Consider the following 15,384-nt stretch of genomic DNA (forward strand, 5'->3'; position numbering starts at 1 on the left):
ATTAAATTTAACTGAAGCTTTGAGACAAAGTAAATAAAGCCTTGATTAAAGAGGAACTGGTCTTAAGGTTTATGTGACTATTGATGAATTTAATGTTAACTAAATATGCTAAATCTCATATCATAGTCCTATAAATATGTTGGGAGAAGAATGAATAAGTTTTATTCCTAATCATAGTTTATTAAATAGTGTCTCATAAAGACACGTCCCCAACACCAATGCTCCCTGCACTCCTTCGACTTGGGAAATTTATTGAGAAAATGGATAATTTGACATCAATTATCAAAACTAATTTCAAATTATCCATTTTCACAAATTATCAATATTGTAAATGTGTTTTTTGCAGTCATATAATATATCTTATCTTGTAAAAGAAAAAGAAAAAAAAGAAAAAAAAACAAAACATTCTTCTTACTTATAAATGCTCTTATTTATAATGATACATATCTTCCCGTAAATAATTGCTCTCCTAAATAGTCACAAAGAAAGTGTAAATTTTCTATTTACACAATAAAGTTATATCAGAATAAAAGGACAACTGCAAAATAAAATTGACAAATATTTCATTATTCCAACCATATAAATAATAATTTTCCAAAATAGCATCTAACATGGCCCCTGCCTCACTGGTCAATGATCTTTAGTTATATTAGATGTATCCTCTGCTAAAATAATTATAAAGCGAGTGAATGTTTCTATTTGAAAGGTTATATCATAATTGAGAGATATTTGCATATTAAAATCTACAAATGTTTCACTATTCCACTGAATAGAACTAACAATTCATTAAACAACATTTCACTTGCTGTGGAACACAACTAACAATTCATTGTGCAATTTTTAACTTGTGACAAGTTTTTATAGATGGGTATTTCCATTGTTCTAATCCATAGGTTAGAAACTGAATGTAAAATTGACTAGGAAAATACATATCAAACTCTATGTAAATAAACATTATATTCTTACATCTATTGAAGAATTGGTGGAGACTACAATTCCATTAGATAAAAAGTTACACTGGTAGTAGAAAATTAAAATTCAGATAAAGCATTATTGTAAAAAGGAACAATTCCATCTCTTTAGAAGAGATAGGCCCAAAGTATAAAATATTAAACAACAAAAAGCTATGGGGAGAAAAGAATAGAAAACGAAAGATAAAAGACTTTATCATTTAATTATAAGAATGAAATAAACTTGACATGAAAAAAAAAATCAATTATAAGAGAAATGATAGGGGAAAGTATTCAGTAAAAAACCATAATCACATAAATCTTTAAAAAATTAACAAGAAAAATTAATAAGACTTTTCTCTTTAAAAATATACTTTTAAAATTTGAATGATTTTCTCAAGGCTCTAAATAACCGCAACATGACTTTGAAGTATAAGGCAGACCATCTTAGAAGCTCATTTTCTTGCGGTATCTAGAGATATAATCAATGTATTGTAGCCTAATGCCATAAAATGGTATAAGATGGGAAATCATTCCAGTATTCTCACTCTCCTAGTATTCAAGAGAGCATGTCCTAAGGTAAATTTGAAAATTGGTATTGTGATGAGGGGTGTTGTCTAAAATTATGAAGGTGAACTATTACATAATGTTACATTTAAAATTAATAAAATAATATTTACATTAAAAATTACAAAATACTAATAAAAATTAATCAATGTCAATTATAGATAAAGTATTTAAATTTCTACTATAATTGTATATCAAGATTTTATACAGAGAGATAACATATTGATAGTAAAATAATTTTAATTCACTTTTTAATATGCAAGACATATGCAATTCCTTCACTATTTCATATGAAGTTGACAAATGGCATGTAAGAATAATATTATTGATAGTATATGATGTGTAATTCATTTTAATATCAGTTATATCTATCTATATATATATATATATATATATATATATATATATATATATATATATATATATATATATATGGATATATATATTATAGGTTAACAAGTGTTAAAAGCTAATACTGTGTCTGTGGATGTTGTCCTTGACATGATAGTGTGTTCCATCAGATCCATGTCTGCTAGTGTTAGACGATTGATTGATACACCCACCATATCATCTCAAAGTTCCCAGCAAAATCAACGATTTGAGAAAGAGAAGATGAAGAAAATACACAGCCACAAGATTCCCATAAAGAATTCTATGCATAGTTTCCTTAAGAATTTTATTCTGTAATTTTATGAATTCCTTACAAAGAAAATACCATGAAGGAATGGTTGAAGCACAATTAATTACAACATACAAGGCCTCAGAAGAGGCGACGTGGCCTCCCTGATAGGTGAATGAAATAAATTTACTTGGAAAGAATAAGCCATGGTTTATTGAGGACATATGTGATAAAATTTCTTTGCGAATGAACGTTGTTCAAGGCTATTTGCAATAAATTCATGAAAATTGCTATTATCAACCATCTGTCAATAGCTACGAGACTCATCAATAGTTACTATGAGCCAAGTTGTGAGATTCATTAGAAGGCACCATGTTTTGTGCACTATAATAGTCATGGGAGGATATTGAACATGGATTACAAAATCTGGGCAAAGCAGAGACGGGAGATGACCTGCTCTTTTGAGAATTAATCTTCAAAAGTCATTAGGTATTCTTACAACATTAGATTATAATGTTAAAATTTTATTGTTTGCTTTTGTTTTTGTGTGATTCAGCTTGATCTAAAATTTAGTTATTATCCTATAAATTATCTCCACTCTAAAATAAAGGCCACATTAAATTAGTTTTAAGATTATATGTTAACCATAAAGATTAGGTTTCCATCCACACACATCAATCATACAAAAAATTAAAAATAATTTCTTATTTGAGAGAGGTTTATACACACATCCATCAATAAATAGAAGAATTGAAAATCATGGCTTCCATCCACCAATGAGCACCAAATGGGAAATTTTCCATATTAAGACTTTATTTTTGTCTTGATCTACACACAAAACTCTAACAACGATATGGGAGAGGAAGATTGGTCAAATAAAGGAGGGTTGACATTAGGTAGGCAGAGGGGCACAAAATGATTGATGAAATGAAAAAAGGAATTAAAATCAATTAAAAGAAAAATGATAGGGAAAAGTATTCACTATATATATATATATATATATATATATATATATATATATATATATATATATAGTAATAAAATTTTAAAAAATTAACAAGAAAAATTTGCAGACCAAAACAAGAGATTAACACTACACTTACTGAATTCATCTAGCACCCGACAGAATTACTCCATCTAGCATCGAGCTCCTCCAGAGCCAAACTCCTCCAACGCTGATATCCGCTAGCATTGAACTTCTCCAGCACGAGAGATCTGCAAAACTAAAAAAAAATTAACCAATCTGCCAACAAAATAATACCCATGAATCAACATCAACTTGAACTATAATGAAGGATCCGGTCTTCTAGCTTTACAACATCAACGTTCAATAGGAAAAACAACGTTCAATAAAAAAAATATAGCAAAACTTTGCAATGGGATCACATCCCGAATATATATAAAACATTTTTCGACTGAAAGCATTTTTTCGGCTGCAAAAATATTTCGGCCAAAATATTGAGTGGTTGGATTTTCCCCCCACTAGCAAAAAGTCGTTGCAGGTTGTCATTACCTATAACATTCAAATTTTCAGCTGAAAATTATGTTTAAATGTTTTGCCGAAAAAAAACATTCAGCTAAAAAACATTGCCTAATTCAACTGAAAAATGGAATAGTTTGGCTGAAAAGGCGCAATGACAATTTTTCCATTAGCAATTCTCACAAAAGTGTAACCTAGCTTCACATTTCATCCCTCATTTGAGTACACAAAAACACCGAATATTCCTGCCATATGTCACACACCCATTGGCTTTTGTTAATGTCATCATCAACAAATAATGTGTTGCCACATATCTCGCTGTGAGAGAGGAGAGAGAAGGGTCTCACGGTCCTTGGTTTTGTGAGAAAATCGTTTGCTAAAATTTTTAAAGGGTCTCGTCCATTTCCTTTGAACTACTTAAACATCCTTTGGGTCAACTCTCTTTTGCATGCTACTTTTATTTCCCTTTGGGGTTACCTCTACGGTTTGAGTTGTTAATGTGGGGGGCTCCTGCTTAAATTTGAGCCAATAACTGCTTTTGCTGCATTGTGTGAGGGCCACGTCTGCTTGACTTATGTCATCACACTCAACTCTTAAGGGCTCCTTATAATTTCTTTGGGTTCTTACCACCGAGATAACATTTATGGGCTTATGTGTTATGTGGGATCCATCTGGACTAGTAGGAAACCTCTTTGTAGCATTATTGTTCCCACATTTTCCCCCTCAACTACTTTGAATTCTTTAATTTTACATCGATGTGTTTCACCAAGTTACCTCCGTTAGGAGGGCATGGAAGGTGGGCTCTACCTATGGCCAATGATCACAATCCCTGTTGTCTCGTTGTTCATCCACATGTGCCTATCACTCTCTATGGAAGCTCCTCCATTCTTGCCATTGTGTTTAGTTGCTTTGCAAAACTAGGTTATGCGCCAAAAGGGTCTCTAACCCCCTTAGCTCTGCCAACTTTGACTTGGGGATCCTGCAACTTTTATTGCATTTAAATTTCAATCCAGGGCACCATTTTCAAACTTATGAATACCATTGGAAATCTCTTTTAGACCTCTATCTATATATTTGGGTTCCATATGCATTTGACATGATCTGCTGCACTAGAAATGGCTCCAAAGTTTATGCACAATTTTCACCCATGTTTCTCTTCATTCTTCTTCTTGTGCTTGAAACTTGATCTCTTGAGGCATATTTTGACACCTTTGCCATATGTTTCCATCAATGACAACATATTTCCAATAGACTAAGATTGTACCAGAAACTTAAATCTAAGGAGGAATTTGTCGAAGAATTGAAGAGGAAAAATGATCTTGAAATTGTAGAAAGGTTGGCTAGTCCACCCTTGTCTATAGATCCATAATTGTTATTCCTATTTAAAAACAAAAACAAAAATTTGGCGGTGAAAACTTGGTCATGGGTGTTAGGGTCCTATAATAAAAGGATTCATAATTTTGAATTGGCTATGGTTAGTCTTGTAATATTGTACATACTTTTGCTTTCTGCAAAATGTTTTCCATATTAAAAATTAAAAAATGTACAGAGGTTATGTATTAAAATAATAATCAAAGGACAAAAAGAAAGAAAAAGATCAAAAAAGTAAAAATATGAACCCCAAAAAGAGAATAAAAATAGATCATGAAAGTGTGCAAATTCAAATGCCACTCCTTTTGCTTCACTTTGTAAAATAAGATTGTGTGCAGCTTGTCAAAAATGCCACAATCCATGACGGTCAAAAATCTTAAATATTGACTCATTCATTCTTTAAATTTCATGTTGAGAATGAAGATCTAGCCAAATTGTTTATCCTTGGCAGATCAGTAGTTAGGTAGAGAATAAGAATGAGCTCATCAGTTTAATTTGATCCATTGGAAGTTATAAGGTTAGAATTAGATAGTTTTCTTATCAAAAGAAGAGGAAATAAAGGGTCAGCAAGCTCAAATGCACCCATTGAAATGAAGAGAAAATGTTAGGGTAAATAAAGGGTAGGTAGAATAAATGTTGCAAATGCACAAGGTTGATAAGTCAAAAGCACATTTATCATGCTAAATCTTATTTTTCATGTGTAGGTAGAATTGTGAGAAAGAAAGGATATTCCCCAAACTTGTTTACTAATTTCCCCTCATTTTACTACACCCCCACATACTTATTTTATAATTTCCCCCATTATCCCTTCATTTCTTATAAATACGCTTTTCCCCTCATTTTGACCTTTACCCCTTGGTTTCACACATTCCTGTAGAAATTACCCTTCAAAAATCATTCCCCCTTCCCAAAACCCCTTTTCCCTAGTGTGAAACCCATTCCCCATTACAAATAACATTTCCCCCTTATTAATTTCCCTTTTCCCCTTAAAAACCCACAAAACCCCTTATCCTAAGTTTTTATTTACTATGCCCCTGCATTATGTAATTAACATCCCCACTTCATATTTCCCTGATGCCCTTTTTAACCCACCAACCCTTGGTGCAGTTAAAAAACCCCTGCCACATAACCCATGGTCCCACCTTTATTAACCATTTGATTATATTGAAAATCCCACATTATTGGTTAATTAATTACAATTCACTGTAATTAAATCCTGGGCCCCGCTAAACACTTTCCCGATTCCATCCGTGCAACTCAACTACGCAATATCCCTCCGATATCCTACCCCCAGATCCAATAGTGTATAGCCATATCACGCGGATTCATTGTCCGACCATTAACAGCCAGAGAGCATGCAAGATTCGTGGTTTTGGCTAGGCACTATTCTGCTACGTGGTGGCACCAGGTTACATCACGTGCTCGCGAAAGATACCCCCACCAGCCAAAAGCAGTGCGATGGCCCAAAAAACCACCTCCCCACCTAAACCTAAAAACTGCCCACTGTTCATTTAATAATTTCCACACTAAATTGTGACTGTTATCGGTTAAAAGGCCGAAAATGCCCCAACTCTCTCTTTTCGTTCATTTTCACTGCAAACTACTGCTTAGCCATTTGCGACACCCTAAACCTCTGAATGACAAATTCATCCACTTTTTCCACCCGAAGACATTGTGGATACCCAATTGAAGCAGCCAATGGACAGTTGAAGCCTTAGTACCTCCGCAAATACCACCAAACCCTGTCTGCACGCCAAAATCGCCAATTTCCGGGTATTCTTGGAAAAACTAGAACGACCCTTCAATTTGAAAACGCATAGTATAATTGAATGGTTAATTAATTAAATTAATTAAGAAACCTTCCTGAATTGAAGAGAAACCTACTATACATCCCAAACCCTGTTTCACAGACTATTATTACCCTCCCCACTGTTCTATGGTTTCTGACCTCACTCCCAAAGCCACAGAAAGACTAATTCAGTTGAATTAACCCAATTATGGCTTCTCAAATTTCTTTGGATGTAAGACCCCTGAAAACCCCTCACTTGGATATTGACCACCTTGCTTTAGCCGACAAATAGTTTCAAATTAAAGATACTACTTTCCTTGCCCACTTACTGAAACTCCACTGCTGGAGTAAAGACAAGTTTTTGAAACAGAATGATGGCATTCACCTACGGGAGTCCAATTTGCCCAAGTACTTATTCCTAGAAGTATACCTATTCCCAGAAATCATCCACTTCTGCCAAGCTTGCTACATTCCCAGTAAAAGAGCCATAGTCACCCCTGACTAGCAAGTTTTATTCACCATCACTGCAGAATCCATTAATCAAATGCTGCAAATCCAGCCAAGCCCAAATGAGACCCCACTTTCTATTGAAGGTTTGCTTGAACTCTACATAAATCTAGACCTTCCCAAGAAGGATCATTTTTCAAACTTTCATCATAGAGGAGTCTCATACTCCTACAGATACTCCTCCATATGCTGCCACCATTTTCTCTGACAGAGCCAAACAAATTATTACCATGCTCCCTTGCATTCTAGGGTACAACACAGATGAACGTGTGGATGAGGTTGTTCTTTCTTTCCTTTCCATCTTTTTCCTAGGCAAGCCTCTTGCTACAATTTACAACTATGCCCATTTCATAGCAGTTAAAATCCATGAGCAGTTCACCAAATTACCAACTAAGAGAGTCTTTAAATTTCATCAGTATTATTTCACATGTTCATATATTTTCAGTCAGACAAGTTTCCAGTCAACATTCAAAAGTTAGACACCAAGGGAAATCCAAGATCTGTCATCTTTTGGACACCATTGATCCAAAGATATTCCACTGTTTTTTCCTATAAAGACTTCATTGATTCATTTGTCCATCCAGTTATAAATATGCTAACCAGTAGCTATCAGCCCAGGATCAGTTAGGAGATTAAAAGAGTTTTACAGTTGGAAAAGAACAATAGAGTGGGAGATTGGTATCTATACCAGGACCACACAGAGATCGGGATATATGGATGCCAACTTGCTCCCTATAGATTGCCCAAATACCTCCCCATGAGGATATTTGCATTAGAGTACTTTAGGCAGGTTATAAACTCTGATGAAGTCAATTTCCTATCATCTAGGAAGAAGACCCAGTTCAAAATGAAAAATCAATTGGGCTCCTTTATTTGTAATACTAGGGAAGCTGGACCAAAGGCAGATAAAATTTTGCAGCAGATGAAATTCAAGAACAGATTTATGTGGAAATATGACCCTCATGGAGTCATAAATAAGCTAAGGCTGAAGGTCAAATTGGGCCCTTTCATACATCATCCCAGGCCAAACATTGAGGGATTTTCCAACTAGTCAGAATGGTTGGAAAACACTTTGATAGGCATGGACAGTATTGTAGTTGATGTAGATAATACATTAATTGATGTAGAAAAACAGATTGATACAAGTTCCTTCCTGTGGGTTCCAGAATTAGGAGAACCAATGAATATTCCTCCTCTTTTACAGACTCTAGCAAATGAAGACAAAAATGCAAAGAGAACTAGGGAAGAAGGTTTTAGTTCAGCCATGGAAACCACTGATGAAGAATTTGAGATCAGTTACAGGAAGAGGTGCAAGCTTAATCCTGTAACTGAACAAGAAGACACCATTGGAATAGTGGATATCACTGACACTGATTCAATGGTGGAAAGGAGCAAAGGCCAAACAGCTTCAGGAGAAACACACCAGCCCTCTACATCAAACACTCAACTTATTGAGAAACAACTCAACATTGAAGTCTCTTCATCCACCAGGCCTGTGGATAAAGAGAAAGATATTAAAGAAAGGTACAAAGAAATTAAGTTGAGGAATGAAACATTGAAGGCTAAGACTTATGCCCAATACTTCAAGCAAACACCTACAAATCAAAACAGATTAATGTCAACCTTTGACATCAAAACAGGTAAAATGCAGATGACATTCATGCAACCTATAGTCTAGTAGCCAAGATCATCAGCAGACCATAGAAAAATAGACTTTGAGGTTTTGGCCAGGGATGTTCACCCCATTGACCAAATTGAGTTCCACAAGCAGGCATGTGAGATGATCTATTCCACCATGACAAGTAAATCTATGACTGCACACAAACTTCAAAGTTCATTGGACAATATCACTGCACAGTACAAACTAGAAAATGCCTCCTCACGGGCCAAGGACAATAGAATCAAGTCACTAGAAGACTTGGTAATTGAGCTTGGACATTATCCTAATGATGTCAAGGCTGCAGAGAAGTTGATAAAGAAAAATAATGAGGATATTTCTTCCCTCAGAAAGCAATTGAAGCTGCCTCATTCAGAGCACCCATAGACAAAAGAGGTCTTAGAAGGTCAAACAAAACAGGAGGGGATGATGGACCTTATTCTCCAATTGAATGATCAGTTGAAAGAGATGGAGAAGGAGTTGGACAACTTGATACAATTAAAATAGGCCAGCCTTGAGACTGCCACTGCCACTGCCATTCCAACAGTCACTACAACAGTACCATCCACCTTGGCAGCTTCATTGGCTCCTACAACTCCACTAGCTACAGCACTACCAGTTGCCACAACATCTACATCAACAATAGGTTCGACATCAGCAGCCCAGCCAGGTGATGAGGCAAGTAAATTGGTCAAAGCAATGGAGGACATGTCCATTCAGACCACAGAGATAAACAAGATTAAGGAAAAGATAACAAGTCTAGAGAATGGCAATAAGCTTGCACATATTATGCACAAAGAAGAAGTACAAAAGTCAACTAGAATGAATGAGAGGATAAAGAATGTAGAGAAAGAGCTAATATTAAAAGAGCCACTTGGCCAAACTAAGGAACAATTATGGGCCAATATCATCGACTTTATCAATGATATTTGGCCATCAATTCAAGTAATCTTTGAAAAAAATGACCTGGTCAAAGAGTCTACAAAAGACATTCGGAGAGTTAAGGCTAAACTAGGAGACATGCCAGAAGGAGCCACTAGAATCATTCATTTCCTTAACTCCAAAAACAAATATGAATTGCAGGAGTTGGACATACTTGATAGGATTGGCACAATACTAGAAGTAAAAAAGGTCCTCACCAAGAGGCATTTGATGATGAATCTTGAAGACAAATGGCAAACCATGCAACTGGCTATAGACAGGTTCATGGTAACATTTGATGTTTTGAGGTAGAAAGGTCTGCCAAATCCCTTAGTGATAAATGACAAACTGATGCCACAGGAAGACTACAACAGAAGGATAAGAGAGATGGCAAGGGATCAAGTAAATACTTCCTCTATGAAGGGGATGCCTACTGGAAAGGTTCTATACCAAACATTTGAGAACCTATTTTACCTCCAACATGAGGTAAAACACCTTTTTGTGAACATGCCCACCTTTGCTAAGTACACAGAAGCAGACGAAATTTACAGAAAAATGGTAAATATCAAATTACCAGATGCAGACACGTGGGAAAAATTAAATGACTTACTGTAAAAATGCACAGTAAAAGTGAAAGCAGCACAGTGAAAGAAAAGTGACATATCAGCCAGATGAAAGAGTATCAGGTGAAAGTGTATTAGTTGAAAGGGAAAAGTAAAAAGAACAACCAGTGTAGAAGACCAACAACAAAGGAGAATAAACAACAAAATATCAAATCATAAAGACAACACAACCACATAAACAAGGACAGCATACAACAGTTGAATATCTATCTCTATCTTCTTGCATAAAGATATTTCTTTTTCCTAGAATAATTCCCAAGACAGTTTGGGATATTTTGTAAACTATTTTTGTATAAATACTTCACAATTCGAAGTATTTAGTGTGGATTGATAGACATTTTTAGAGTTGTATTGATCAGAAACCTGAGGGTTATTGTACCAATTTTTCAAGTCAACAGACTAGACCGAGTAATAAAAAGATTGCACTATAGGATTCATGTGTTGAGCTATTACATTGAAGTATTCTCTTTCTCAAATTTGTTATCTTCTTATGTATTACACAAACTTACATGTTATCTAAAGTGAATGAATTAACTAGAAATTTATCTCAGAATTTGTTTAAGTACACTTTGTTTTGAACAGTTGATCATTTCTATACTCGACTCGAAACGTCGACAAAACAAAAATGAAAACTGTGGAATATCCGAGTGAAAATACTAAAAAACCTAACCACAGAAATCTACAATCCATGATCATTTCTATGTTTTCTTCTGATATCCAGATCTGAGAATCCTTAATTTCTCTCCCATCCTGGTTGACCTCTTTCACTTCTTTCATTATCCGGCCTATGGAACCCTTAATTGCTCCTTGGATCCGATTGAGACCAACTTCATCATTCCATCCTTAAGACCTGAAATTACTCAGCTACCTTCCCCGTAGACACCAGTTTTAGAACTTGCTCCAGTCTTGTTTGTCTTGACACTTGACCCCATAGCCCAATGGTAAAAGACATCCCTCTACCCATCTAAGTTAGTGATCTCACCACCAAATCCAAATTAATACCCAAGTACAATCATAATTAGCCTAAAATCAAATAACTAAAACAAAAGTTAAATTATAAAGAGAGATCCCTCTTTGAGAACTAGGAAGGCTGGATCCTAATCTCCAAAGTAGGTTTGTGGTTACCTCTGATCATTTCTTTCTTAAGAACTCTAGAGAAATATTAGAGTGATAACATATTGGCAACCATACTGGGGACCAATCCTTCGTGTAATAAAACTTTAAGGAAATCTTAAATCTCATCTTTTTCCCCTTAAAGTCATTTTAGAGTTGATGTTAAAAGGTTTTAAAAAAGTCAATTAAAAAATTAAAATTCTAGCTCCCAGGAGAACACACTATACCAGGGAAAATCCAGATCCGAACCCTACTACAATAGTTGATAACCCTGACAGAATTTTAAGAAAATAAAAAAAGGTAGAAGCTCAAGCAAGTAGTAGCCAGTTAGTTAAAGAAAATTCACTCCCCGAGGAATTATCAAGTTTAAAGGATATTCAGTTTGATTTATCATTTGAGCTTTCTTTGTTTAGAGAGAAATAAGAAAATTCAATTCATGAAACTGTAATAGACCCTAATTTCATTCAATTCATTGAGTCAGAAAAGGTCCCTATGCATCCTAATTTAGATCAAATTGTCTTGAATACTTTTGATAAACTAGAAGCTTTAACCTCAACATCGATAAGCCATATAGATGATGCCTATCTTCAACACTATGTTGAATTAGCTGTCCTCATTGTCGCTACCTCTGAAATTTCTGCAGAACCTTTAAATACTGTAAATACAGCTTCTTTTACTACCAACTCACCTATAATATCCAACACAGTGCATTCCCATAAACCATTGATACCTCGGCTTCCTCTTCAATCAAGCATCTCGAGTTCATCTAGTTCATCTCCTACCATCTCAAGTCCTTCTTCAAGCACCACTACTTTTCCCCCTAGTCAAACCAAAATCTTAGCCATGGCAGAGAGATATGAACCTATGGTCTTACCAGCATAGGTTCATGCCATGCCCCAAGATTACCAAAGAAAAATATTTTTGTTTGATGCTACTGGTTAGTATACTACCCAACAACATGTGAACAAAATGACTGACTATTTTGAGTTGCATGAAATCGATGAGTCTGATGTACAAATGAGGTTATTTGTCCAAACATTGATAGGAGATGTTACAAAATGGTTCAAAGGTTTATCAGCTAATCATATTGTAGATTTAGTTGCTTTTCATAGATTGTTTATTGGTAGATGGGAAAGAAAGAAAAACCCTCTACAAATACTATCTGAATATGATAACATTAGAAGAGATCCTAATGAATCAGTTCAGGATTATTGTACTAGGTTCAATAGCATCTACAATGCAATCCCTGCTAATATTAAACCTCCACCAGACCTATCATTGATCGAATTCCCTGATGGCTTTGACACTGACATGTCATACCAATTAAGGGAAAGAAACCCTGAAACATTAGAGCAAATGCAGAGTAATGTTGTTAGTGTAGAAGCCAATCTATTAGCTAGGAAAGCTAGGATGAGAAATGAGAAAAGATTTGTCATTAAAGAGGAAATTCCACTTATGATGGTAAAATAGATGGTTTAGCAAAGAGTGTAGAAAGATTAATGGATATATTAGAAAACATGGAAAGAAAAATTCAGTGGGAAAACCAACGCCCACCCCCAATAAGAAACACCAACTTTAGGAAAAATCCTAACATTGGAAAAAATGCAATACCAGATCAGCAAATTAGACCACCCTTCCGGGAAAACTATGGTGAGGGTTCACAAAACCATGAAGAAGAGGATGACACCCAGATAAACCTATTATGGATTAAAAATGAATATTTTGTTTTTCTTACTCAGGAAGAACATGAATTGTACATGCTGCAACAATTGCAATTAGAATCTGGAGAATCCTTTAACTTCAAACAAGGCTATGAATCTACTATATATGAGGTTCACAAATAGTACAGCCTTAGAAGAAAAAATAATACTGAAATTCCCACTAAGAAATCAATCCAAACCCACACTAAAAAGATAACAGAAGCTCATGTGACCAAAGTTCTACAAATTCTCCCTAGGGGAACTCAAGAGACTTCCAGCCCAAAAATTGTAGATATAACTTCATCTGAAACTCAAACTAAAACTGTTACTCAAATCATTCCAAATAAGAGAATTCAAAACAAAACTGCTGAAACACAAATTGAAGTTCCAGGTACTGAAAAAGAAGATAAAAATACACAAACCACATTTTCTAAGGAAGATCTCATCCAATCAGGCAAAACTCAATTGCCATTCAACATTAAGACTGAGATAGCAAAATTGAAAATATCAGTTCCTTTGACCGAGCTAGTGAAAAATGAATCATATAGAGCACAAATCACTAAAACATTAAATATAGGTGAAGGAGAGGATGTTGTAAACTTGAATGATGATCAACCTAAGTTATTGTTTGGTCCTAAAGTAAATGGCACACATCAGCAAGGGGGTATTCCTCCCTTCTACATTAGCTTGAATGTTCATGATAAAATCTTACATAATGCTATGCTAGACTCAGGGGCATCCCATAACTTAATGCCAAAAGCAATCATGGAGAGACTAAACTTAGATATCACCAAACCATATAAGGACCTGTTTTCCTTTGATTCTAGCCAAGTCAAGTGCCTTGTCCTGATTAAACATTTGTGTGTGACTCTAGTCTGGTGCCCAGAAAAGAGTATTGTGATGGACATAGTAGTTGCTGACATCCAACCCAAGTATGGAATGCTATTATCTCGCTCATGGGGAGAAAAATTACAGGGATCTCTACAATTAGACATGTCATATGCCACCATATATGTTTTTGGTCAACAAAGGAAACTTTACAGAGAAACATTGATGAAATACATGGTGAGTAGTGCAGAAAAACCACAGAATTTCCCCATATACTCCATGCATTCTGATATGGACTCTTTCATCTTGTATAATTCAGGCAATGACAAAAATGAAATCACAGTTGTAGAAGAAAAATACAAAGCACCTAATAGTGAAAACATTTTTCATGAGTCCCTATGGCATTTAGATTTTGATGGCTCTATGAATAGATTAGGAGCAGGTGCAGGAGTTTGGATTCACAACATGGAAAATAATCATTCTGAAGGTCATGCATTTAGATTAAACTTTAAATGCACAAACAACATGGCAGAATATGAAGCTCTAATCTTAGGACTACAAACGGTTAGAAAACTGGGAATCAAGAGAGTTTCTATCATGGGAGACTCAGAATTGATTATAAAACAAATCAAAGGTGAATACTCTATGAATAATCCCAGACTTAGCCAATATAGAGAAACTGTCCTATATTTGATTAAGGACCTTCTCAAAATTGACTTTGCTGCCATTCCTAGGAAACATAATATGCAAGCTCACAGTCTGGCCACTTTTGTTAGTACCTGCAAATTGCCTTTTCAGCCCAACCACCAGTACACTGCTGAAGTGAGACATAGGCCTGTTATACCTGAGAATTTCAAATATTGACAGATTTTCTCACAAGATTTTGAAATTTATGATTTCATGAATGCTGAAGGAGAGTTTCAAAATTCTAATATAGATACAAATTTTACATTAGACAATAACATAGATAGTGAAATAGATATAAATGATTTAGATCTAGGTAAACCCACTAATTTCACTAAAGTAGAAATAGATAACTTAAAAAATGTAGAAATAGAAGAAATAATGAATGATGATCCTGAAATTTTAAACCTTAAAGATAACTTTTTTCCCAAGGGATTAGTCCCATTAGAAGATTTGTTTGATTCAAATGATGTAGATAGGAAACCAAAAGTGGAGCCTTTAAGAGCAGACATAGAAGAATGTAACATAGGAACTGAAGAAAAACCCAAGCTTATCAAAATGTCCAAAGCATTACC

This window comes from Pinus tabuliformis, chromosome 9 (assembly GCF_031772625.1).
Source record: "Pinus tabuliformis cultivar Carrire ecotype Pingquan chromosome 9, CPIR1, whole genome shotgun sequence".
Lineage (NCBI taxonomy): Eukaryota > Viridiplantae > Streptophyta > Pinopsida > Pinales > Pinaceae > Pinus > Pinus tabuliformis.